We start from the raw sequence: 26,485 nt of genomic DNA on the forward strand, positions 1-26,485 counted from the left end.
CCACACATACACACATTGCTGCATTGATTCTCTCCAAAATAAATTGGTGGTTTCTTGGCTGATAGTCTGAAAATAAGCCATTGCATCTTAATATTCAGCCTACCTTCATTTCAAACTATTATAAAATTGTAGATACACACTGTACATGTTGCTCTGGTGTTGATACTACTTCACATAGAAATAATATTGTGCAGGCACGTATTTATAATTTCCACAAGCTTGCAACAATTTTATGTCCTGGAATAAATATGGGTAGCATTTACAAAAGGTGTAAAAATGGTAGTCTTTATTCTAAATTTAACACATCCATTTCAATCCTTCTCCAGAGAGACTGTCTGTAAGCTACCCCTGAGTATACCTCTTCTTTGAAAAGTACCTCAACAAGCTCAAACATACCTTTATAAATGCACAAAAGCCAGCATATTATGTCTAAAAACTCAGGAAAGGGTTCATTTCTGAGAAAAACAAAAGCTTTTTTTTCTTGGCAGAAAAAAATAAACAGTATCACAAAGACACTCTGTACCAGAACCTCATCACATTTTCTGCTCTGCATGCATGACAATCCTCAAACTACTGTGGTCAGTTATTTTTATTGATCTACTTTTTTTTTCTAAATGAGCATATTATTAAATACAAAACCTATCCTTATAGTTTCAATATATGTAGCTCCTTACAAAATAAATTTTTTTATAACTTTTTATAACAGACAGATCTGCACTTTTATACAGAGATATCAAAGTACTTCTGTAAATTCCTTGTCAAAAACTGTTTTCCCACAAATGAGAAGAGAATATGAAAGGCACAAATCTGGCTCTGGATACTGTACACCAAGCTGAAGTCAATTTGTCTCACTGGGGCAAGGGACCATTTGTTTTGAGGAAACACCATCACAAATGGGAGAGCATGAACTGGAGAAAATGATAAGACATGGTACACAAAGGACTAAAGGGCTTCAGAATATGAAGCTACACTGTGAGAAAGTTTTCAGAGATGGAATAAATGCTATTTTCACTCAGCAAGTAAACTTTGGAGATTCAGAGTTTTTACTGTAAATAGCTGCAATAAGAATGGTTTTAAAATCTGCCTGAAATTACAGGAATTCCAAATGAATTACATGTATTCCAAATGAAGAAGAAGAACTTTCTTAAATTTTCTTCAGAAAATAAGTTAACTACTCCTCTTGCCCTCACCACCATTTCCTTATTTCATTTTGTGAGAATCTGATACACTGAAATTTCACTACTTAAATTATATTAAATTCTTGTTCTATAAACTCCCTTGAACAGTGGATTAGCTATTCCAATATTTCAACTGGTAATAATCTGTATCTATTGATCAGTTTTTGAATATTTATAAACTTAGAAGAGTATGTTTGGAATTAAAGTCTGTCTTGAAAAAAGGCCAACATGAGAAAATGAATAAAAATAAAATTACTACTCCTCAACACTTCTCTATTTGACAGAGCTAAAGTGCTTTGCAAAAAAAAAAAAAAAAAAAAAAAAAAAAAAATCAAAAAATTACACCTTTTTTGAAGGAAAAAAAAAAAATCATAGAATTACACCTGTTTTGAAGAGGAGAGGAAAGGAAGTATCCTACCCAGAATCATGCAGCAAATCAATTAGGAGCAGGGAATTAACCAAGCTCATGACTGAAAAGCATATTCACACTATATGTATAAAAGAAACCTCTTTTTTAACTAATGGGTTAGATTGATGAGAACCTTAGGGAAATATTTTAATTCAGTAGTTTAGAAACCATCTCTAAAATAAAAACATATCATATTTCACAGAAGTACATAAGCATTCAATATTTATATAAACTAGGATCCTTGCAAGTCTTAAGTTAAACATGACTTAGCAAAAAACCAAAACATCAGTGTGTTATCAACACCATCCTCAATACAAATACAAAATACAACACTGTAACAGCTACAGAGAAGAAATTATCTCTACCCTAGCTGAAAACAGGGTAATATAAAAGTCAAAGAGGTACAGCTGAAACAGTAATGTAAAAGTCAATTTTATTATGGACAGAGACAATTTTATTAAAATGTAATCCAAAAAATATGAAGACTAGTAACAGAGGTTGTCATTCAAACCCTACCACACCAGAAAGAAAGAAAACAAACAAAAAAAGGCAAAAGAATACTTGTATTTTGGAACATGAGTTGAGTGTCAGCCCTTACTTTTGTTTTCAGGTGAAACTACAGTCTGAGACTGTAACATGTTCAAACATAATGGAGAAGCGGATGGATGTGGCAGAGGGGTAGATTCAGGTACCCTGAGTCTTATCAAAAAGAAAAGAAAGTATGCAGAGTTGCAGCCTGACATTATTAAGCAGGTGAGTGCTGTGTTTCAGTCCATGGAGGGCTTCCTGAATTCTGACAAGTGCAGCACATCTGTCAGTCTTTTCAAGTTTCCCTTGAAGTCTCGTCTAGCAGCTGTTTTCCCTTAGCATTTCCTTCTGGCCTTCATCCTCACATTCCTCCATCTCTTTTTTGTGTTGCCTTCTGGTCCTGTTGCCAGGTTTTCAGGAAAATACTGTTCTCTTGGCAAAGGTAGCCCAGAAACGGATGATTTCAGAAAATGCTTTTAATTTGAGGATACATGCTTTTAATCTGAGGATATATACCTAAATAAGCTTCTTTTAAAAGCTACTTCAAGAATTAAATATCAGTATCCCTGTGATGAAGATGGAAGTGAAGACATACACCCTACTTTAAACTGAGAGGGAAATGGACTCTCTCTTTCAGACTTTATAGTTTGTATGAATAGGAATGTAGCACGTGAATAAAAAGACAGATTCAAAAGTTACTGGGGTTTTAGCAGTAAAGGGAAAGAAACAATTATGTGCATAGACAGATAAAGATAGATGATAGATGAAAGATCAACAATTTTTTTACTGATTTTACTCATATATTCATTATATAAAATACTATATGATTTTAATATTACTAAATTGTATGGTTTTTATTTTTTCCTAAAGTCTAGCCATTAATCAGAAATGAAGCTCACTGGCACTTCTTACTTTAATTCTAATTACAAAAAGAAACAACATAATAGGTATTTGAATTTCTAACAATACATAGTAAACTCTTGAAGAAAACAGGAAAACCACCTTTTTTGTGAAGTTAAAATATTATTTCCATATATTCAAGCATAGAGAAAGCCATTTAAGTTTTAATAAGTAAATTCATAGGTATCATGTTATGCTGTTGGAAAGCTAAAGTGGTTAAGAGGCTAGACGTGTCAAGTAAATTGAATTATTCACTAACTTCCACATAAATGGAAGCATACATCTCAGTCAGAAGCATACAAGACAGTCATTTAAGTGAACCTGGAAAGAGAGGTGGGATACAAGAACAATGACAGCAGTGCATTTCCACAGCAGTGCATTTCACAGAATATACAGAATACATAGCAGCATTTTTTTTTCTTTTTTAAATCTCTATCAACCATGTCTATTTTGCTTTTTGTGCATCTGCCTTTTATGAAAACCATGAATATACTCCACATCAAATCATATCCAGCACTATTTTTGCCACTTTCCTCACTACATACGTGCTATGTGTGACAAGTTTTTTCAGCTTGAAGAAGCCTTTCCCACCCTTCTTTGCTTCCCTTGCAGGGTTTTGAGTTTTGGGGTTTTTTTTGCCTTTGGCCACGCTCATATCCCCTTACTGTCAGGAATAACTTATACGGATTTATTCCAAGCATCCATAAGTACCAGATATAATCCATTAGTCGAAAAAAAGATCAGTTATTAAATATGAAGTGTGAACATTCTTTTCACTTATGAGCTTGGTCAATTCCCTTCTCCTAATTGATTTGCTGCATGATTCTGGGTAGGATACTTCCTCTCCTCTTCAAACCAGATGTAATTATTCTTCTCCAGAAAGAATGGCCAATCAGAACTTCTTGTAAATGATAGCAAAACATGCACAGTTCAATCTGTAAGCACACTGAAAAGACCTATGTGTCAAAAATGCAATCATCTTCAAGCTGCATAAATATTAAACTGCATAAAAATTCATCTATTCAATATATATATTGAATTTATTTTCAAATTTCAGTGCTGAAAAAACCTTAATTATTTTAAAATACATCAAGGACACTGAGTTTCCTTTGCTAAAAAAACAAGGATTGGTTCCAGCTGAGCATAAGTCTTACACTAATGATACCAAACTGAATGATAAAGAGTCCATTCATTTTAAACAGAGAGCAAGATTCCTCAAATATCTACTTATTTATTAAGTATAATAGATTATTATTATCTACTTAGCCACATTTCAGATTGTGCTGTATCATTAGAGAAGAAAACTGTTTTAGGTTTGTTTGCAAACCAACTGTTTGCATGTATACTTCTGCATTCTTCAGGATATGGACTGGTCTCATACCCTGAGGATACCTGCAATGCACCCACAGCACTGTGTAAGTGTGCTTTTAGTTTGAATATTCTGATATCATGGCATGTGCACACGAAATTCTTTCATAGCAACATTTTTTAGAATGAAACTAATAATTCTTTTGCATGGGTTAGAGTCCCAAGTATAGTAGTGGGCCTCAGTTTCCCTGGCCAGCCTCTATTGGAACCTCTGCCAACAGCTCCTGTCCATTGGCCCAGGAGAGCTGGACAGTCTGGGTAGCTTTGCAGAATTCATTTTTTAAATTGTTCTCTGTCCTCTTCACTACTTTATATTCTTCTCAGGAAGAATTAGTGAAGGAAAACACGTATCTGAAATTTTATATTTCGCATTTGACAACCACCAGTAGATAAAGAGAAATCACCAGGGTTTAAGGTTCTCAGAGAACATAGGACAGCTTCATATCTACCTGAGCAATAGTCAACACTGATACTCATTTACTCATATTATAACAGTATTTATTATTTGTGATGGTATTCACCTTCAAGCAGGAACTTCCCAATGAGCAGATATGGGAAACTTTCATGAAAATGACCAGCGAGCTGGAGCATCTCACCTATGAAGACAGTCTGAGAGAGCTGGGAGTATTCAGTTTGGACTAGAGAAGTCTTTGGGAAGTCTTCATTGTGCCTTCAGCCAGAATAAGGAAAACATGGCACTGTTAGATTCCCTTTCCCACTGCCCAGGTACTCATTCACTCAGTATCATCTCAGTTTAAAGCCACTACACAATCATACATGGGCATGATGCCTTAAGCAGTAAAGTAAAAAATGGACAGACATTTTCAATTTAAATTTATCCATTTTGTTTAATTATTAGGTACTACGAAAAAAGAAAGACACTGGGAGCAGATTTTCTTATTCATTTGTTCACAGGAGAAGATGAAATCTGTAAGTTCTTGCAATACCATGTGACCAGGATCCTCCTCTACCAACTCTTGTAAAACCTACAGAAAGAGTTTATTTTCCATCCCAAAGAGTTTACAGTCTTTTTTTCCAATATCAAATTTGTGATTAAAAACAATACAAATCTCAGCATAACAGCCCCAGCATCAGTTCTCTGAGAGGTTAGTGTCTATTAGATTTCTCACAGGAAAATTTTCACTAATAATTTAAAGAAGGTGGTGGTTTTTTGAGTATTACAGAAAGTTCTTCTTAAGTATAAGACAAAAAGCGTGAAGCTAATAGAAAATTCAACATACAAGTGATCCAAGCTGACATCAGAGAAAGATGCTGCCTGCAATTTGTCCTGGTGATATGCATGAGGATAGTCCATGAACTGTCCTAATGATGACAACACTTCATATATGTGTAATGTGAGCAGAGGCACATAACCAGAAATGAAAGCTGGATGAATACAATCTCAACACATTCAGGTTCCAGTGAACCTCTTAATGACAGCTTTAGTCAGTTTGGTTATTAACACAGTGAGGAAAATCAGAAAGTTTCAATAGCAATAAGGAAGTACCACCTTCAGACACTCAAATAAACATATTCTGTCTACAATATCTCCTCTCCAACTTTCTTGGGTTCCCTAGTCTACTTCTAGTCTTCTATAATTTTTTTTTTGTTTTCTTCATAGGATCCAACTCAACTGAAGATGGCTCTTTAATTCTGCAGACAAACTTCTTTCATACATAACTTATAAGAAATTCAACTCCTCATTGTAGTTACAAGTGCCAACTTCCAATTCTTAGAGAGGTGAAAACCATAAGACCAAAAGCATCCCTCTAACAAACTGATAACTCTAATTTTCAGGAACTTCCTAAGTTTATTCACATAGCATGACAATTTCCCTAAGCTGAAAAGTGAAAGAAAGCAATTCCTTCCATATGTCAGCGTTTTAATAATCAATTAAGTTAACAAGGGCTCTGCCATCTGCACCTGATTCAGTGACAGAATGGCACTCCCAGAGGGGAAGCATCTTCAGCTTGCATTCACCTGAATCACAACTAATTAGGAAGATAAGCAGAGGAATCAAAGGGAATGAAAGAACAAGCAAGGTAAAATCCCAGATGGATGAAGGAAGCTGAAATGGAACTTTATCTGACCAGCAGGAACACATTCAATCTGAGGTGTTTCACTGTAGAGAAATAAAACTTCAAACTTTTAGGTTTGAATAAAAAGCCTCATTTACAAAGTTTGGCCACGCACCAGTCAGATGCAGTTTTTTAAACTTAATAACAAATTTAAACCTGAAGAGGATACACAAGAACAAAACACTGGTCCAAAGCTCAGAGTAGCAGAGGTCAATTTGCCACTCACCTCTAGGGACTTACTCAACTGTAACTCTGTATGGCCTATAGTGGTGGATAGAATGTTGTCTGACTGATCTATTCTACTCTTAAACAAAAAAAAAAAAAAAAAAAAAAAACCAAAAAAAAACCCCAAAAAAAAAAAAAAAAAAAAAAAAAAAGAAAAAAAAAGAAGAAAAGGTGGCCCAGTAGGAATAATAATTTAATTGCAAAAATAAGTATGCCTGAATCCAGGTATAGAGGAGAGGAACAGCAAATGATATCTGAGAAACCTCAATGGCAATTCAGTTCATTGCCCTGAGTTATCTTTAGACCCTACTTCATTAGAAAAATAGCTGTGCATCTCAATTTTACATGGTCAATGAAGATGTTAGAGCTGAGAATCCACTGACAGCAGAAATACATAAATTAGAGGTGACTTCTGTGGAGTGGCTTCTGTTGTGGTTCAGTGCAGTAGGTTGGAGAGCAGAAGGCAAGCAGAGGAAGGAGCTGCTACACAGCCACAGCGAGCTGTTCCTACAGCTGTGCCACAAGTTGGTGAGCGAGCTGAATATTTTGGAGAGCATGAGGGAGGGAGAATTGGATGCAAGAGCAGACTCTGTACACCTGCACATGCTCCACACTGGCTGAGCTGAACTGACTGGCAGTCAACAGCCCCTGGTAAGGTTTTGGCCTCGGCCAATCCACTCTCCTCCTGGTCATGGTTCAGCACGTGAGCTGCTCATCAGTAGCCTCTCCATTTTGGTGATTGATACAAATGCTACCATAGGTGCAGGACATTTGCTTTATTCAGGAATATACCTGGACATATTGAACTTGCTAGTATAGAATATGCACTAAACATACTTCACATCATCCAGTACTCTCTTCCAAAAGCACAGAAAACCATAAGAACAATCAAAAATCCTTTTTGAAAACTTTCTGAAAAGGTCATAATCACCAAGGCATCAAGAATGGCAACTGGGCCTGAGGCTAACCACCAACCACAGCACTGTTGGCTTGGTGCTCCTTAAGTTTTTTAGTGAATAAGTGCAGAAAGATTGAAGGTCTTACTTCAAATGCAGATGGCTTTAAGTTTATGATGTATGTGAGGTCAAATCAGAGCTAGCATACTTCTGCTGTATTTTGATCCAAAATTAATTCACGTGTTGTACGTGTTCCTCACACTGATGACCACTGCCTCTTGGCTGTGGCCATGGGTGCCTTTATAGAACAAGGCAAACATCTCTCACCTCATCTAACTAGGATCTGTTGCATTACACCATATGAGAGGGAAAAGGACTCTTATTTGTCAAGACTTTACAAAAAAAAGAAAGAAGTTGCCTACATACTGAGATATATTTTTCCTAATTTTCAGTGTGACAAAAATAAGATAGATTACCAAAATAACTGAAAGAAATAGATACCTTGACAGAAATTGTAGCCAAATAATATGTGGAGCCTTCTTATGTTTTCCAAAAAGATGTGGCTATAAAATATTCAGAGCTCACCTATCTCTAGTCAGTTGAGTTAAGGATAGAGAAAGACAGCTTGGAGATAAAAAGCAGCAGCAAAAACAAACAGCAGGTATTCAGCATATATTAAAAATATATATTTCTCCCTGTAAAGGCCACATACACTTACAAAGTCTACAATAACACAAACCAAGCACAGACAATGAGAAAATATTCTGATATCATTCTGATATTTTAAACTCTTTACAGTGTCCAGATAATATTCACTGGTCGTTATCAAATCTACAACTGGCCTTCAAATAAGATTGTTCTAAGGCAAGAAAATTGTTTAAGATACCTGCATTTATTACAAATCATATCAAAGATCCTCAAATTAGGATTGAAAACAGATGGCTCTGCTACACTTAAAGTCTGTGCTAAAGAATTTATGGCATAAATTCACAGATTAGGAAAAAAACTCCCTATTTCTGAAAATTTCTGTTTCAGCCTTAAAATATACATGACAATTCCTAACCTTAATTTTATCCCACCTACTCTTTAAAGTTCAACAGTATATTATTATAATTATTTTTTAAAAATCTCAGTAGTTATAGCCTCAGTGTTAAGGCAATGATTTGAATAGCAAACTTTGGCACTAAAAAAAGCCCCTTAATACCAAACTAAACCAAACCACAAAAGAACACAGAAGACTAATTTTCAAGAAAATGTCTGTGATATTTAAGCTCAGCTAAATTCTTTCCTCTGAGCCTTCAGTTGGTTTTCATGTAAAGGGAGTTCTTTGTTCAGATCCACAGGCAGACTTCAGACATACTCATGCCAGGGCAGCATCAACATGATTCTATTTAGTGAAGATGAGACCCAAAAACTTATTTACTTACCTAAACATGTTTCTACAATACAAAAGAGAGAATTGTTTTCCAGTGAAATCTATCCCCAGATTCAAGGCAGGACTTAGTTAGCAGAGTATTGTCAGATGACTCTTGTCCTAGACTGTTTTATGGTTTGGAATACCTTGAGAAATTCCACATTAGCTATGACAAATAGTAATCTGCTTTATTTTCCAGAGATAAAAAAAGTTAAATCTGAATTTATTTCTTTACCAGAAGTAATTTACTTGTCCTTTTTCAGCCTAAAACTTTTATTAGTGGTAACCTAATCTACCGTCTACTTATAACCAAGGACTCTTACTAGTATAAATATGTTAAATAAATCATCCTCTTAATTTAGATCTGTTCAGAACTCTCTAAAACTGAAAAGTCATTTTACAGTCTTGCAAATCAAAGCTAAGTAGAATCTCAGATGTTTTTAGAAATAACTTAAACATGGACATATTCCATTCTTGCACCTCAAAGGAGTTAATACAGATTCTATGGCACTAGTTTGAAAGGCAGCACACAGCTGCTGTGAGTAAATCCTGTCTGCTGTGAAAGCTACCCTGGAAGTCTCCCATGTAAACAGGCCTTAGTCTTCTCCTTTGCAAATCTTATGCAATCTTTTCATCTTTTGCTATATCAGAATATTAGCATGCCTTAATTCAGTGCTGAAGAGGTGGAAATTTAGGCAAGAGTGTATTGCCAGGGCTGTAGCCTTGTAATTTTGCTATCCCACCTTAAGCATACTATGTGGCAGGAAGACAAAAATTTGTCACCTTCTTCCTGAGTGTTTCCACTTCAGAAGTTCCACAAATTGAGGCTGTTCACTGAGATGAAAAGAAGACCATGGACAACACTGCAGTGTCCCAGAGATTCTATATTGGACTGTAACATCTGCCCAGTAATCTTGAGGAGTTCACAGGTTCATCACTTGTCCCTGCAGCATGGTCTGCTATCACCCTGCCTGTGAAAGGTGGCAAACAAACAAGTCACAAAAGAAACACCAAATAGCTGACCTCTAGGACATCTGCTGCTGCTCAGTAAATATTGAAAAGGCATTTGATTTACTAGAGATTTCTTAGGGAGTTACATTTATGAAAATGTCTGAAAGGAATAGATGGGACTGGGAGAGTAAGAACAGAAGATGAGTCTGTCATTGGCAAATCGTTTAGATGTAAAAACAGGTGTCATGCTCCAGAAATTCTCTGCCCAAGAAAACTTTTTGCACGTATTTATAAAAGACATTATTAATTTATACAGATAAGAAGCCATCCAAAAAATATCATAGGAACTATTGCTACTCTTTTCCATATGGTGAGGATTGCTGGACATTTAATAATATTCTGTCATATTTTTCCATTATTCTGACAAAATATGCTGAAGAATCTTTTACAATTTCAAAAAATATAATGCATTTTGTCACTCTTTTTAACATTAATTCATTGAATTAAATTTATGAAGCATGCTGTCTGTAAAAACAACAAGTATGAAATCACATGCCAGCCACAGGACCTAAATTCAGTGTGGAGAGACAGTGATAATTCTGATTATGAACTTAATAATCCTCTAAAATATTTTTAAATGGCAGACAAATCAAAAGGATGTAATTTTAGCTTATCAGCAACCAACAGCAGCACGATAGCTAAATTTAGCTATATAAATGCTAGTCCTGCTGCAAGTTTATAATGCTTAAAGTTAATCATAAGACCTTGCAGCTGTATAATGTGGAGAGCTATTCCTCAGAGGAGGGCAACAAAAAATATTCTTTTCAAGCAGTGTGATAAACGTTGCAGGTTTTAAAATAAGATTTAACATAAGGGGCTTGTCATATGCAACCTGCATGTTTGGCACCTATACTTATCTGGCCTTTCCCCTCATCTAAAAAGGATAAGCTCTCACATTTTCCAAGATCATGAGGTTCTAGCTGGCAAAATACTCTACACTGAAACTAATTTCAAGTCACTTTAATCCATAATTAACAATGTCCACTCAAGCGTTCATATGCTTATGAAACCCAAATCCCCCAGTAAGGTCCTCATCTTAGGTTTCTTCAGCTGACAGAAGCTCTTCCGATGCCTTTGTTGCATTTGGTCAGAAATCCAAATCAACAGGAAGAAAAGCACAGGAAAACTTCTGTAGGTCATTCATCTCTAGGACAATTTTAACATTTTTCTTATGCAGGAAAAAAATCCATAGAATTTAAGAGTAGTGTTTTATTCAGCTGTGTTTGTATGGGAAAAATATCTATCTGGCAACTGTGAGCAAATGAGGGTCCTTCCATGTTTACAGCAGTGGAGGTGTGCTGTATATTACAAACTAAACATATGTCAGGGGAATTTTGTGATGGATTTTCATTCTTACATGGCAAAGTATTGCAAGCAGCATATAATGAAGCTTCATGAAGCACAATGTAAGCCCTGAAAGCTAGAAAATTTGTTGAAGTCAAGTGACATGACTCAGGAAGGGAAGACTCAATGTCAGACTTGGACTCAGAACTCGATCAAAAAATCTTTCCACCTATAAAGTGCTGAGAAATTGAATCCAGCCATGATTCCATTTCAACAGCACTTGTACTTCATTTTCAAGCAAGTTGAAAGGCAACAGACATATCTGGAAGATTACAGGGCTTATGCACATGTGATGGATAATCTTGGCTTGCAGCCAGACACTCCCACAGCCACTTTCTTATTTCCCATCTTCAAAAAAATAGAGGAAGAAAAACCATGAAAAGGTCCAGGGGTCAAGATGAAGACTTGGAGGTCGGCATCAAAGGCAAAACGGATTGATTGTGGAAAAATTAATTTATTTTATTGCTTATTACAATAGATTTGGATAGCAAGAAACAGACAAAAACTAAATACCTTCCTCTCCTCCTCTTTTTCCCAGGATCAATTTCATGCCTTCATTCTCAGCTCCAAGTGGCTAATGGTGGTTGTAGTCAGCCCACAAGAGCTCCTGTCTGCTCATCCTTCCTCTCACTTTTCCCCTGCTACAATGTGGGTCCTTCCCATGGGCTGCAGTCCATGAACAGGTCCAAGTTGGATCCTCAAAAGTTACTGACTAGGCCCTCCCAGTGATGTGAATTATATGAATAGAAATTTAATTGCAGCCAAATATGCTAGACAAAAAAAAAAAAAAAAAAAAAAAGATTTCTGCAATAAGGAGTGCCTTCTCCTTTGTCTGCGTATGTCTCCCCTCCTTTTGCTTTCTTTTCTATTTGATGTAATAACAAATTAGATTAAAATCAGTTTTTTTCCCTTTGCAAAATAGTAAAAAAATATTAATTTCTTACTTTTCATGCAAAAAATAAGAAGCTTATACAATATCTTCACACTGACCCTCTTGTGTTTTTCCTTCCTATTATTCTGTTTTGGCTTGTCAATTTACTCTATAGCTACAATGGTTGGGGGTTCATCTCCTGTTCTGTTTGGACTTATGTGCAGAAGAACCTGAGCACTCAAGTGGAAAACGAATATCAGATTTGTAGTCAGCAAACTTCCTCTAACCCAACATCCACTGCCTTGGTCTTCCAAAACATTTCTGTGTAAACAGTATCAAATAATTGTATTCTCCAAATGATTGAGTAGTTCTTTAGTGGAATTTAGTTGTGTATGTGTTGCATTTCCTCTAACTCATGCACAGCTTTCAGCAAAGAGGGAAAGGACTTCATGCTACTTTTAGGTAAGACCAGAAATAAAAGTGTGTCTTCTGTTACATGCTTTAACATGCACGTGCATCCACAGCCAGGTATGCTGATCACAAAGCTACAGAAATTAGTCATTTTAATCAATTAACAGTAATGTTGTTCACAAAAATGTCCTTGACACATTTCTCAGTCACAATTATCAAGAGAAAACCTCATTTACATGTTCAGTATGTGATGAATCATATCTTTTATTACTTCCAAACAATATAAATAGTTACTGCTATTTATTCAGTGACATTTTAATATCTTTTTCATAGGAAAACACTTTTAATATGTTTTATAAACATCTTGTAATGCCAGGTGTTGCCTGAAGTGTCAAAATGCATAGTAGGTGTCATATGATGCCTGCCTTAAAAATTGTTTTGTAAATATTATGGGCTCTATCAGGACAGGCAAAATGTAGATATCAAGCTGTTTAGCAAATATCTATTTTTATTGCTTTTTAGCACTTAAATATTTTGAAAAGACTTTTAGATATTTCTCCTAAATTTTAAATTTCTGTGATAACTGATTGCTTTCCCGATTTCAGCAATTTTAAAAACTAAATTTAATGTGTTAGGTAATTCCAAACAATTGTTTGGAATACATTATATTCATTTTCAGGACCAAAATCAGTAGTCTGAAATGTGTGTCCTGAATATTGAAAATCTTAAGGCACCGTAAGATATATACCGGCATTGATACAGTCAAATGGAAGTTACGAGAAGGACAGTGTTAAATGGAAAAGCACATGAGTGATTTTAAATAGCCTTCTGGAACTTAATTTAGAAAACTTCTGACTTTTTATTATAATTATTTTTAGCATCCTCTCATTTACTTCCTGCTTCCTTCAATCTGAAAATGCAATCTTTGCTAAAGAAAGCTCATCACAAGCAACAATTAGTTTATGTAGGACGTTGAACAATTAAGCTATTGCTGGCCTACAGCTACAGTGCTCTAATCCCAGATACACTCACATGAGGGTACTATAATTAAAAACAGAGAGTAGACAGTGTAAAAACAATGCTCAGTCACACTATAAAATATCTCTTCAGTAGCTACTGAAGAGACACACGTTTATAATCACAGCAAATTAATAAGAATCTAAAAATAGTTGTGCTTCTTTCCTGTGCATTGCGCATTGCACATCACTAATAACTGATTTTCACACTGTGTTGCAGGTCACTGATAAATTAGCTATAAACATTCTGTCCTCCTGAATAGATTTGTTTATCATTAACTACATGAATGCTTTTTCACATGACTCTTAATCTGGAGTTAAGAAAACTGTGCTGAGGAGTTATTGCATCTACCCCATTATATAAAATCAGTGCTAAAAAATCATTATAAAAGAAATACATTATTTCAGTTTATTACTTTAATAAGATTAATTGATTTATTACAAAATTTCTTTAAACAGAAGATTATAGTGAGTGTTTTATTCTTGTATGTCACAGTCCAAACTTAGAGTGTAAATAAAACCACAGCAAAAAAAAAGATGTTTTCTAAATGATTCCCCTTGACACGACTGAAGAGTCCTCTAAAATACCCAAGCTAGAGTTTACACTAAAATAAGAAGGATAGAGGCCTTTTTAAAAGAGCATAAAAGTTATTGAAAAAGGTTTACTGCATTGGGCTATAAGTCTAGATGAAATCTGGAAGGGTAATTGCATGTATCACATTCATGTTGTTTCACTCAGCAGCACCTCCCATGATTTGATACCTCCTCCACTGAGCAATGGCCATTAACCAGGCTGTCATTGCTACTGGGTTTTAATCTTTCTGACTGCTGTCATGGACAAAGAATTTTTTTCTTCAGAAGCTCTAGATGAGTCTCAAAAAAAAAAAGAAAAAAAAGCCACACTGATAAACTTTGAAGGAAGAGCGTATTTGGTGAAAATTTTACCTAGCAAGGAATATAGGTATAGTCTGAAAGTACATTTCTGGTATGTACTGCCACTTCATCATTCCTGGAGACCTGAAACAAAATGCCTCATTGAACAGAACTGTCTGAGAGCATTTCTTTCAAAGTTTTCCTTTGGAGTGAGGTCTACCTATCTTAACAGGAAGTGCTTTTTAATTTTCCAGTGGACTAGAAAAAAATTGAATTAATAACTTTTTTCCTCCATTCCAATTGTTGCCCGTCCTTCTGTAACACATAGTGCCAGAGCATCACAAAAAATGCATCAAAATCCAAGGCCTACAGGCAGACAGCTCTGGGCTGCTCTGTTATACCCAGATTTTTGGTAGCAAAAGAACAGGGCCATTTTTGACTTGTAACTATTGTATTAAATTACAAAGTTTTGAGACAAATTATCTATACAGGTTATATGAGCTGAAAACTGAGTTGAGATTTAAGATTTTCTCAGGCTGAGGAGATGAGAGCTTTGATATCAAATGGAAACACTTTTCTGATAAGTGTGTCTGTGCCAATCATCAGACTCTTCTCATAATTAACAAAATTGCCATAGTTTTCCTATAAAGAACAAGTTAAACATATCAGAATAGCTTCAGACTTTGAATGGCATGGAAATATATTCCAGTTTAAAATTACACTTGAGATTTTAGCACACAAACCATTTGACCTTCTTTAAAGTCAAAAGGCATACTGATAAAACTAAAGAGAAAGGGAAACTAAACATCACCTCCACACATGCAGAAAAACAAGAGCTCCTCCCTTCCTATCTTTCCTATTTATCTCTTACTCTTTCCTGCTATTTGACTCCTTGCTTTTTGGAAAAATAAAGATCCTACTTAGTCATAGGTATACCTCATTTTATATTGTCTTCTAAGAAGTTACCAACCAAAAGCAGTCCGTTATAAATCACAGTTAAACAGATATGTTTTACTATTATTAAGTTGCCTTTTGAATTATGTTTTGTAATTGTCACACCAAGTAATTCTCAAAACCAAGCCATGCCATAATGGTTGCAGGAAAGAGGCAAACAAAAGGAATAGGTATCTCTGCAGATATCCCAGCCCAGACATAGTGATTTAAGTAAGTATATTCCAGAAATGAAAGAATTCAGGCCAAAATAATTCCAGCAAACTGTCCCCCAGAGAGAAACCCAGATTGCTTCTTGCTCTGAAACTGTATTTTGTTCATGCAACAGACAAAAGAATAGGGGGGGGAAAGTGTCAAAACAAAAAGTTTGGTCGTCGTTTCTTTTTCATATTTCCTTGCATAGTAAAAATCCCATAAAAATTGTTGCTGTTGCTGAGCAGTAAAAACCAGCTTGAAGAGATATGACTTCAAACAAGGCCAGCTGTTCTGGCAGTTAGTGAAAATTAGGTTACAAATAGCAGCTAATTATAAGAATTTCAACTGAGCATTTTTTTCAACCTCACTTAAAAACTGGTGAGACATTACCTTAGCAATTTATCTATCAAAATGGAATTAAGGCAATAAGAAGTGGGACATGGGCTTGGCACTGGAAACCTCATGACTATAACCAATTTGCCAGTGGTGAATTAACAGAAATGTAAACGTGGAGCTGAACAAACCTATATTTAGAATTAACAAGGAGAATGAACACATAGTATCTAACAAATATAAACGGCACCATCGTGCCATTCATAATAAATTCAGGTGTAACATGTAGCTGCACACCAGTGAAGAAAGAGCAAAGGTGTGAAAGCCCACCAGCAAACATTTAAAGTTGCTCCAGGTGAGCCCTACAGTGGGAAAGGGAAAACTGTTGCATGAACAACATTTTTTTTTTCAGTGACCAAAGCAGCAGGTGAATATGGGACATAACACCAAGATGAGGGATAGAAACTGATATGCATAAGAATTTTAATTGATTTCTTCCCCTGGATTTTTTGCAAAAATTAAAAATAACTTTGGCTAACAATTTGATTAGCAATTATTCTTTGTTTAGACTGCCAAGATTTCATCTTTACTAACAATAAATCCTCCCTTTATATGTCGGTGTACTATCTTTTTACCCATAAACAGGATTTTAATAATTATATTGGACAAAAAAGCTTCTATTTAAGAAAGATACTCATTCAGGTGTTGCAAATAAATTCAAGGAAATACTAGAAAATCCTCCATCTTGAGTTTTTTAAGATGCCCCCTCGCATTAGGGATGTAGATATTTAGTCACAGCAGTAGATCAGATTTCACCTGCCTGACAGAGACAGAGTAGGCCTTTCTGTAGGTAAACTGCCAATTCCACCTTCCTCACAAATGATAGCTCTTTTTAAAAATAGCAGTTTTACACAGCTCAAGTACTAAGTTATTTTCTGTAAATGTATATAGTTTTGTATAGCACATTTTAGACTGAAAATATTCATAAGTTTACATATATGGGAAATTGCTGGAAATCACCCAGTCCTTGTCTGAATGGCACTATCTAAAAATAATTCTCTCTTTTCTTCAACCTAACAAAAGAAAGTAAGTTCTTCTATTAAAGCTTTTTCATTATTCCTTGACTGCATTGCAAAAATGCTGAGTAAGGTTTGTTTCTGAGTGGTACAAGTTCAGGATCTCATAGTCAGGCCCACAGAGATCATTGCAGTATCCAGTGGTTGGCAAAACAGCCTTCAAATAACTTTAGGTTTATAACAAGAATGAGTATTACACTATTCAAATATGACTGGAGCAAAGGTCCTAAGCAATCCTTAATGTGCAGTAAGTGACAGGTCAGCTCTTTTTTTGGAAGAAAATAATTACCATTCCAACTGTTCCATTGTGCAAGAATGGGAGAAGAGGGTAAGATAATTAGATTTCTGCTCCTCCTGAAAACAAAAACAAAAACAAAACAAATATTATTTTTATCATGGTTTCTGTTTTATAAATTGTGTTCAGTTGGACTGAAATATGAACCCTGAAAGTCTCTAACCCTCATAATAAACTTAATCGCCCATTAAAATTTAGTTAAAGAATAAGCCTGCAGCTCAAGAAGCCAGACACACAGCTGGACACTTACTCTCGTGTATTGGAAGGAAGAATATTCTGAGTCTACATCAAAATCCCTAGTGATGTCTTTTGCAGACGACACAGAAAAGTCAGCATATCTGAGGGACAGGAACAATATAGAGGAGAGTTAGCTGTCTGCAAACTTTTAATAGAAACATATTTGCCAAGAATCTCTGATGTGAGTGTGGCAAAGGCAGCAACAGATGAAGAGAAATGTTCCTACAGCTAGAGCAGACTCACTATTTAAAACTTGCAATGTCCTTACATTTGACAGGCAACAAAAAGCAAGGTCCTTAGTTCATGTGTGCAAGTGCACAATTTCTTTTGCTTGGACTACAGCAACTCCTAAAATGTGTACTCAGAACTACCTTTGTTTGAATTAATATTTTTACATTAAAAATTGAGAGGACCCTGGTGTCAAATTGAAAAATACCCATTCACTTTTTAAAAAATCCTAGATGTATTCAGGAATGTTAGTAATTTTGATGTTAGTAATAAAATTTTATCTTCTTTAAAGGCCATCAATGCAATCTCAGTATCAGGCTTCAATCCTGATACACATTAAAACAGCTACATGCTGAAACATCATTAAAACTTTCAAAATATTTCCTTTCTAAGAGATTATAGTAATATGTTCTGGATATTCTATTGCTAATATGGGATGCAGTAAGTAGAAAAGAATGTCTGGTAATCATTATGATTGCTTTGGTGTAAGCTGTTTGCAAATTTATCAAATTTATTTAGCTTGTAAAACACTATCAGTGGCAAATGTTCTGCAGTGCTGTCCTTAACCAAAAGTGTGTGAGGATACACAGGGATAAAAAAAATTTCAGCTTAACATTTGCCCTTTGGCACTGTACAGCTCTGAGAACTTGTACCTTATTCCAAATTTGCTTTTCCAGCATCTCAGTAGGAACTTCTCAGTTCCAGCTTCTCTGAGTAAAGACTATCTCCGTCCATGCCCAGTTCCATCAGGCTTACTAATTTCTCTTTCCCAACAATGGGATAGGTATCCACCTTTCAGCCTGCATGTCTCCATACATCAGTTAGCCTTCAGTCTAGCACAAGCCTACATAAGTTTTCTACACATGGTCTCAAAAGCAACGCATTTATCTCCCAGCACCTGAGAGGCACTGAACACTGTTTGACCTGCCCTGACCTATGTCCCAGTCAGAAAACCCTCTAATAAGAAAATGTATCCATCTAATCACAGCTGACAAAATTCATGGCTTCCTGGGAGTTTCAGCTGGTACACATTATGTGGAAGGAGGTAAAACTGAGTGGGTGCTCTAGTATCAGGAAAGGTGGAAGAAAGAAATATTGAATTTCCTGAAAGGAAGGGATAAAAGGCAACAATCTTATGAGAAAAAGGGGAGCAGGACTTTAAAGGAAAGGAGGGACATAGACATGGATAAGTTATTGTGGGAAGAGATACTACTGTAGAAAGGGAATACACCAGCCACACTTGTCGGCTCTTCACTCCAGAAATAGAAAACTGTAGACTTACTTTGTTGCTTTTTCACTTTGCAGAAGAAAAAATACATTTTAAAATGTTTTCCAAAGGTTTTGGGGCCTCAGGCCTGACTTGTATTATCATTACTCGCCTAAAATGTCAGGTGTAAAAGACATGCTGCTTAAACTGCACTTAGATCTCCAATCCTTCTTATGGTGCACAGACGAAATACTCCTTATTTCAAAACTTTACAGCTCCCAAGGTTCTCCCAAGAAGAAGACAACATGAGTATGATAAAAGACTGGCCTCTTGCAGATAGCAATAGGAAAATAACCTATTGAAAATTTTAGGACAGAAGTCCTTAAACAGATTGAGAGTGTCAGTGGCCTTATTTTTCATGCTGCAGAATCCACACAAGCTCTGCCAGGGTAGCAGAGCACTGCTGTATCTAAGCCTTCACTGTGATATCTAATCAGTAGATAGAGGCAATTTCTCTTTGCTTATGAGCTTTCTGCTAAACTACAAGTAATGAGAAAAAGCTAATGAAATGAAAGCCTATTTCTGTTGACTTTTTTTTACTTTTATTTAAATACAGGACAGATTTGGAGTGAGATATGCAGGTTCCTCCTCCCTAGGTAGAATAAACTCTGTTATTCTTACTCTTAGGAGAAGACAGAAGAAGGCAGTTAACACAAATATACATCCTTGGAAATGGAAGTGATATTGCAAAACTCCTTCTCCTGTTTCTCTGCTCTCAGGAAGGACACACCAGGCTGGCTTTGAAGTGTCAGCAGAATTAGAAGACAGCAGCATGCCCTTGCTTCCTGATAAAGAATCAGCTTAGCCAGCACAGGACTTCATATCCGAGCAGCAAGGGCAGCACATACTCTTCTGAGCTGTTTATTCAAATACCACTGTTGATAAATAAACTTCAAGCATGTTTGAAAGCTATCAGTGAATATTTCTCAGGCCATTGATGTTCTCCAGTATAAATATATTTGAGCTTCAATGTAAAATTAGCGGAGCCTCAGCTGTCCACCTACTACACTGCTCCATGACTGATAAAATCAATCTGTGAACATCTTGTACATACACATCCTACTCTTGTAATCCCTTCATAAAACAATCTTCACAACTGATAGTCAAGATGATTCTGAGTTACAAGAAAGGTGGAGAGGGGTTTTTTACAGAGGCATGCAGCAACAGGACAAGGGAGAATGAATTCCAACCAAAAGAGAGTAAGTTTAGACCAGCTCTTAGAAGGAAGAAGATATTTGTTGTGAGGGTGGTGAGGCACTGGAACAGGTGGCCCAGAGAAGTTGTGCATGCCTCATCCCTGAAAGTCCTCAAGGGCACATTGGATGGGGCTTTGAGCGACCTGGTCTACTTACTGAATATTGTAAATAGGGAATCATTTATCAAGTCTAAATTTATATTCTTCAGAAATTGTAGTGGCTGTAGAGAAAAAAATCCCATTTTGAAAACGCCTGTTATGTTCTTCAGACTCAGTTGCTTGATAAAGACTTTATAAGAACTTCAGGACAAAATTTGACACAACAGAATCACAGTGTAACATTTTGATCAATTTCTCTATTTTATGGTTTTATACTCTTTTTACATGTTTCAAGGAAAAAAGAGGCATTATTAAAACTCACAATTTATACAGAAGCCTGTACCAGTCAAACTAAAATTATGTTTTAATACAACCTTTTAATACAACCTGGTTTTGCTTTGTGACATAAATAAAAAAATCAGCAACACAGATTCTCATGAACACCACCAAAAGCAGATACCATCATACCATGCTCTTCATTTGCAAAAGATCTCCATGACTTCTGCCCCTCAGATTCAAACTGCATAAGTAAATCTATTCTTCTACTCTCCCACAAATAGGTGTTTCTCAATGCCCACACCTCATTTCCCTTTCATGCATAGAAATACATGCACTAGCAAAAAAACAAGTTCAAAAGTGAGAGTAGGTATGGCCACAAAAATATTTTTCCTATCTTTGTTCCAACAATGGTCTTTTTGAACATTGCTTACTCTAATATTTTGTAGTAAGAAAAATCCCTTCAAACTCTAAACCAGATGTTTGCCTTCTAGTCTCATTTAAGGAGTAGGACCCTTTAATTTCTGTAGGAGTAGACATTTTGACTTGCATTAAATTTTCTGAAAAACAGTTGTATGGGAGAAGAAATTTATAAGGATAATTTAACGTCTTGAATGCTCTGATCCTTAGAGTCCATTAAAAATTTTGCAAAAAAGTTTTATCTTCAGTACTCCTGCCACAGGTAATTTTAACAGCATCAAAGTAATGGAGAGCAGGAGAAATCAGCATCTATAATCCACCCTGAGTAAGAAAACCCTGCATTTTTGTAGTAGTTTGATTCCCATTAACAGGCTATATTCATTATTTAATTACATGCCTTAAAACAGGTAAGTCTGGGTTAAAGCAACAATGCTTTCCAACTGCTCATTCATATTCAGGCAAAGGTAACAGCATGCAGCAACTCTTCTCGCTTCACACAGGAAAATGAAATAATGACCTCTTTTTTTCTCACATCTTAACCTCTATAGATGGGAAGACTGTAGGGGTCAAAAAAAAACTGAAATTGGGTTTGGAGTGGTGAGAATGACAGCTGCCCACCCCCCACCTGCTAGGAGATGGAAATGTGCAAGACAGAAACAAAGACAAGCAACACTGGGAGGTGATCCCCTGGGGAGTTAGACTGACAAAGTTATGACCTAATTAAAGAACATCTCCTACACATCATCATTGTTCCTGCAAGTCTAGGACAAAATACTTCTTTCCATAATGTCTGTACAAAGACTGGAGACAAGGCACAGTATTTCATTAACATCGTGTTGTGGCTCTAACATGTCTGTGTAAGACCAAAACACAGTCCCCAAGATCACCTTGCACTTATTTGGTTTCAAAAGGATCTACCTGAACTTTGAAAACTGTTGTGTTAGTTATGTTTTATTAGCAACCAAATTGAAATGAAATAGTGGTAAGCTACTTTTCCTGTTAAACTCTGTGGAGATGCTGTGGCATAGGTGCTATTTTGCTTAGAAACTCAGGTATTAGGGATGAACAGTGAAATGAGGAACTATTGCAAAGCTGTAGTTCCACCACCACAATAAAACTTTGTAATATGGCACTGTAAACAACCAAGCCTCTGCTTTCTATGCCTATTTCTCTCTTTTAGTTCAGCAAAGTTCATTGTGCAGCTGCAGTGTGAACCACATAAGATGTCTGACCAGATCACATTAAACCAGGAGTAAAAGGTTCCACTCACAAGGAAGTCACTTACTAGTACTAAATGACAAATCATGCCTTTGAATAGTAGGCAAATGTAAGCATGCCAAGCCTATCAAGTGTACCCACACTGCTAATTAAGATATGTTTTTTTCAGTGTGAACTCTGCCATGTAGCTCATAATTGTATCTGCAATATTTGTCAGTATCTAATTTGTTTCATTAGCACTGTACAGTCACAGTAAGCAATGCAGATTGAGAGGGAATTTTCATTTTTCTCTATTGCTCTTTCTTAAAAAAAATAAATTATGAATTGGTTTTTTTTTGAGCACAAGGACAAAAAAAGTAAAACTTGAAAGGGTCTTCAGACATTTTTCCTCTCAGGAGCCATCGGGATTTTTTGTAAAAATTGACAGGAACCAATGAACTATATAGTGTTTACACATTTTTTTAAGAGTAAAGTGAACTCTTAAAAAGTTTTAACTAATCGATAAAATTGTACATTAGATATCATGTATAGTTTCTTTGAGAAAAATAAAGGGTTCTAGCCAATTGTGGAATAATTTTTCATTCATAAGAATTTTCTTCCAACTGTCCAATGAACTAGGATGTCAATAAAGGTCAACATGACCTTCCTATATGATTTACGCAATGTCTGACATGACCTTAAAATAGAAATTGTCCATAATAAGCCCAGTAAAAAAGAGGCATTTCCTATTGTAAAAAAGGGGTGATAAATTCTTTTCTCAGTTTCAATCAATTATCAAGGTTCAGAAATAGTAGGTTACATTTTAAAATTTACTATTAAGGGATTTTTTACTTTTTAGATGAAAACAAAATTAAGCACACTTACTAGGAAGAATTCTCTATATCAAACTGTGCTAATTGTAGCTGAGATATCTTCACCTACAATTCCAAACTGAGAGTAGATGTAGAGTTAAGTAGATGGGCTTCTGATGCCAGAAAAAAACAGGCAAAGATTCACCTGCATGAGGAAAGAGTGGAATACTTTGTAAGTTTTCTAGAAAAGGAGCTGGGGTGACTTTTGAATACCAGCAGTAGAGGGAAGGGTAGGACTGAATCCAACTAGACAACATTTAAATTAGCATTTTTCAAGTTCACACAATATGATCCATAAGACTAGGCACAAGGCCACAAGGGCATTTTGCTCATAAATAATACAGCAGTAGATATAGTTGAAGTCGGAGATAATTATACAAAGTAAATTGAAAAAAACCTAAAGACTATGTTCTCATTCATGTAAAAAAGCATATGTAGACAAAACAATATTATGGGCTATCAAATAGAGTATCATAGGTCTCATATTTTTTTAAAGAAATGTCTAAGCATTCAAATATCAAAAACTGGATGAGGGATTGCCTTTGTCTTATATTCTTTCTTAGATACATATTAGTTGTCACAACCAGGGACAGGTTTCTGACATAGAAGGACTCCTCATTTCACCAAAGCAAACATTCTTATGTTTTACTACATTTTTTTCCATACTGTTTTCGACAGAAATTAATTTGACCACCAGAAAATTAACTCACAGTCATACATCTTTACTGCCTGGTTTGTTCAACTGAATGCAAAATCAAAGTGGTTGTATTAGGAACATCTTTCTATTTTGTCAAAGATCTAGCCTGGTATTAAAAGAGAAACCAATAGTTACTTATGTAAATACAATGCAGATGGTTCCCTATTGATGAACAATATCTTTCAGAGAATAATGAGTTTGTCGGTGCCAATCAATGTTCAGCACATGCTGTTCCCTTTGTCAACATTTCATGTACTGCAGAGAAAACTAAATGTAAGTTATCTTACAGTAGGTGATCATTGTATGGGCACAAAAAACACTCACATGGTGTCCATATGGACCACATATAATGCTTTGTGAAGTCTGTGTGATTGTGGCTAACAGACACATGAACCTAACTGCACTGTCTGGGAATGGTGGAGATACCAATACCAACATACTTAACTCTACGAAAATCAGAATAATTTGTCCTATTACATCTGTGCCATTCTGGTTTGTTTGATTTTAGTGAGTATTGCAAAAGCCCATATTGCCTCTATCTTCCAGTGGAATTAAAGATTAAGCATGAACCCCTACATAAACTGGAAGTGGATATTTAAGACCCTATAAAAAGTCTCATTGATACTACTTCTTTAAAGCTCATTAATTTTATTATGATAAACACTAAATGCAAAGTTCTCACAAAAACTCTATGCAAAACCCAAGCAAGCAGAGCTGCAAGACACCTGCAAAAATCACTTTCTTGATTCCACTATTTAAAGGACCATCTCTGTCATTTGCAAGTGCAGACAAGGTGTTATTTAGTCTTGCCAATCCAATAACCTAATAATAAGAAATAAGATTTTCAAGGTATTATAAGGCCTGGCTCTGAATTTTCCTTTTCTTAATTGGTTTTAATGCTGGTCCAAGTACAAATTACTTTTAAATATTGTTTTATTTGTAAAATTTAAAATATCTTTGACTAGACAATTTTTATCACAACCTTATTTACACAAAAATCAGTATAACGCACATAAAATGTGTAAGAATCATATCTGAGAAAATCTATTCATTTGCATAGTCTTTCTCTTGGATAAAATCCATCTGAGAAGTAGGTCTTTCATTTGGCTTCCACATAAGTAAAAAGTATGTGCCCCATAAAGTCATTATAGGGGAAGAGGGGAAAAAAAATCAAGTCTCAGATGGCAGAATTCATGTTTCTTATTATCTCAAATATTGCTTCTGAGAAGTAAATATAAAAAAGTATTGCAGGCTCTGGTACTGAACTCTGAACTGATTAAGTTCTGCAGCTGGTAACCCAGGCCAGGTTATCCTAACCTTAAAGTTAGCTTGGGACTCATCAACAGAAGTGTTTTACTTCAGGCAAGGACTGCATTTCTGACAGTCTTCTGGACATTGGTCATATATCAGAGCTCTGTGAGCTTGAGCTTGAGCCTTCTGGATGACATTAATCTGGAACATGTGATCCAGGATCAAACCATATGCCCTCTGGTCACCAGTGGGCATTTGGTCCAATGGAGCACACTACAGTGAGCCTGAAGTTACGGAAAAGTGTGAAATTGATATTTGTAAAATAGTTCCTTGTCACTAATTCATTCTGCACATCTTCTCCCACTTGTCTGTACTACATGTTAATATAGACTTCAGTTTTAAAACTTCTACTTTGTATAAAGTGTTCGCAAATGCAGCAAATTGAAATGCTCTTTCTTGAGAATGCACATTCTCCTAATTTTCTAAGGAAATGTCATCTATAGTCATTTAAAGTAAAAGCTGACTTTCTCTAGAAGATTCCGAGCTACAGCACTGACTTACAAGAAAAGTCAGCCTACTTTCAGAACAGGCCCCAAGCTTTGCTTCAAGTCTGGTATTTAATTCACTATGGATCAATGAGAAAAAAAGCACGCTTTGAATATTAAATTGTAATCTATATTATAGAAGAGTAGATGTCTTCCAAGAACAATGTTATGTTGTTTTATTTCCTAAGCAGGGAGTATCTGCAGGTTCTGATGGCAAATTCATTTTTAACATCTGCATATTTAATATCTGCTAGCTTACCTTATAGAAAGAGTTAGGTAAATAACTAGTCCAAGGACAAAAAGAAAAAAAAAAAAAAAAAAAAAAAAAAAAAAAAAAAACAAACAAGGACTAAGCAAATAAATCAATTTAAAGGTCGTAAATTGCTTGTTTTGTCATTCCAATTTAGTGCAAAATGCCAAAGTGTTGGACCAAGAAGGCAAAGAAAATTCTTCCTAAACACAGTCTTTGAGTTCTGTCAGGTTTGGTTTGGTTTTTTTCATACTGCTAATTTACCATTTATAAGGAGCACAAAATTTTTTAGATTCACATTCTTCAACTTGTTGCCCACCCCACTTCAAACCTGGGAGCTGTCTCTATTCAACAAAACACCTGGAGCTTCATTTAGGCAATTTCCAGCCCATGCTGTGAGGAGCACACCACCTGCTGCTACTTCTGCTTCTATTACTCTGCTGCAACCACCTTTGGTGCCAGGAAGACTGAGCGTGAGATAATAGAACACACAGCACAAGTTAGGGATGTCTATAATTGCAGTTCTCTCTCTTATTTCTGGCTTTACCGTTGTCCACGTTATCTCTGTTCTGCTCCCAT

Source organism: Pyrgilauda ruficollis, unplaced genomic scaffold, assembly GCF_017590135.1.
Source record: "Pyrgilauda ruficollis isolate IOZ18807 unplaced genomic scaffold, ASM1759013v1 scaffold99, whole genome shotgun sequence".
Classification (NCBI taxonomy): Eukaryota; Metazoa; Chordata; class Aves; order Passeriformes; family Passeridae; genus Pyrgilauda; species Pyrgilauda ruficollis.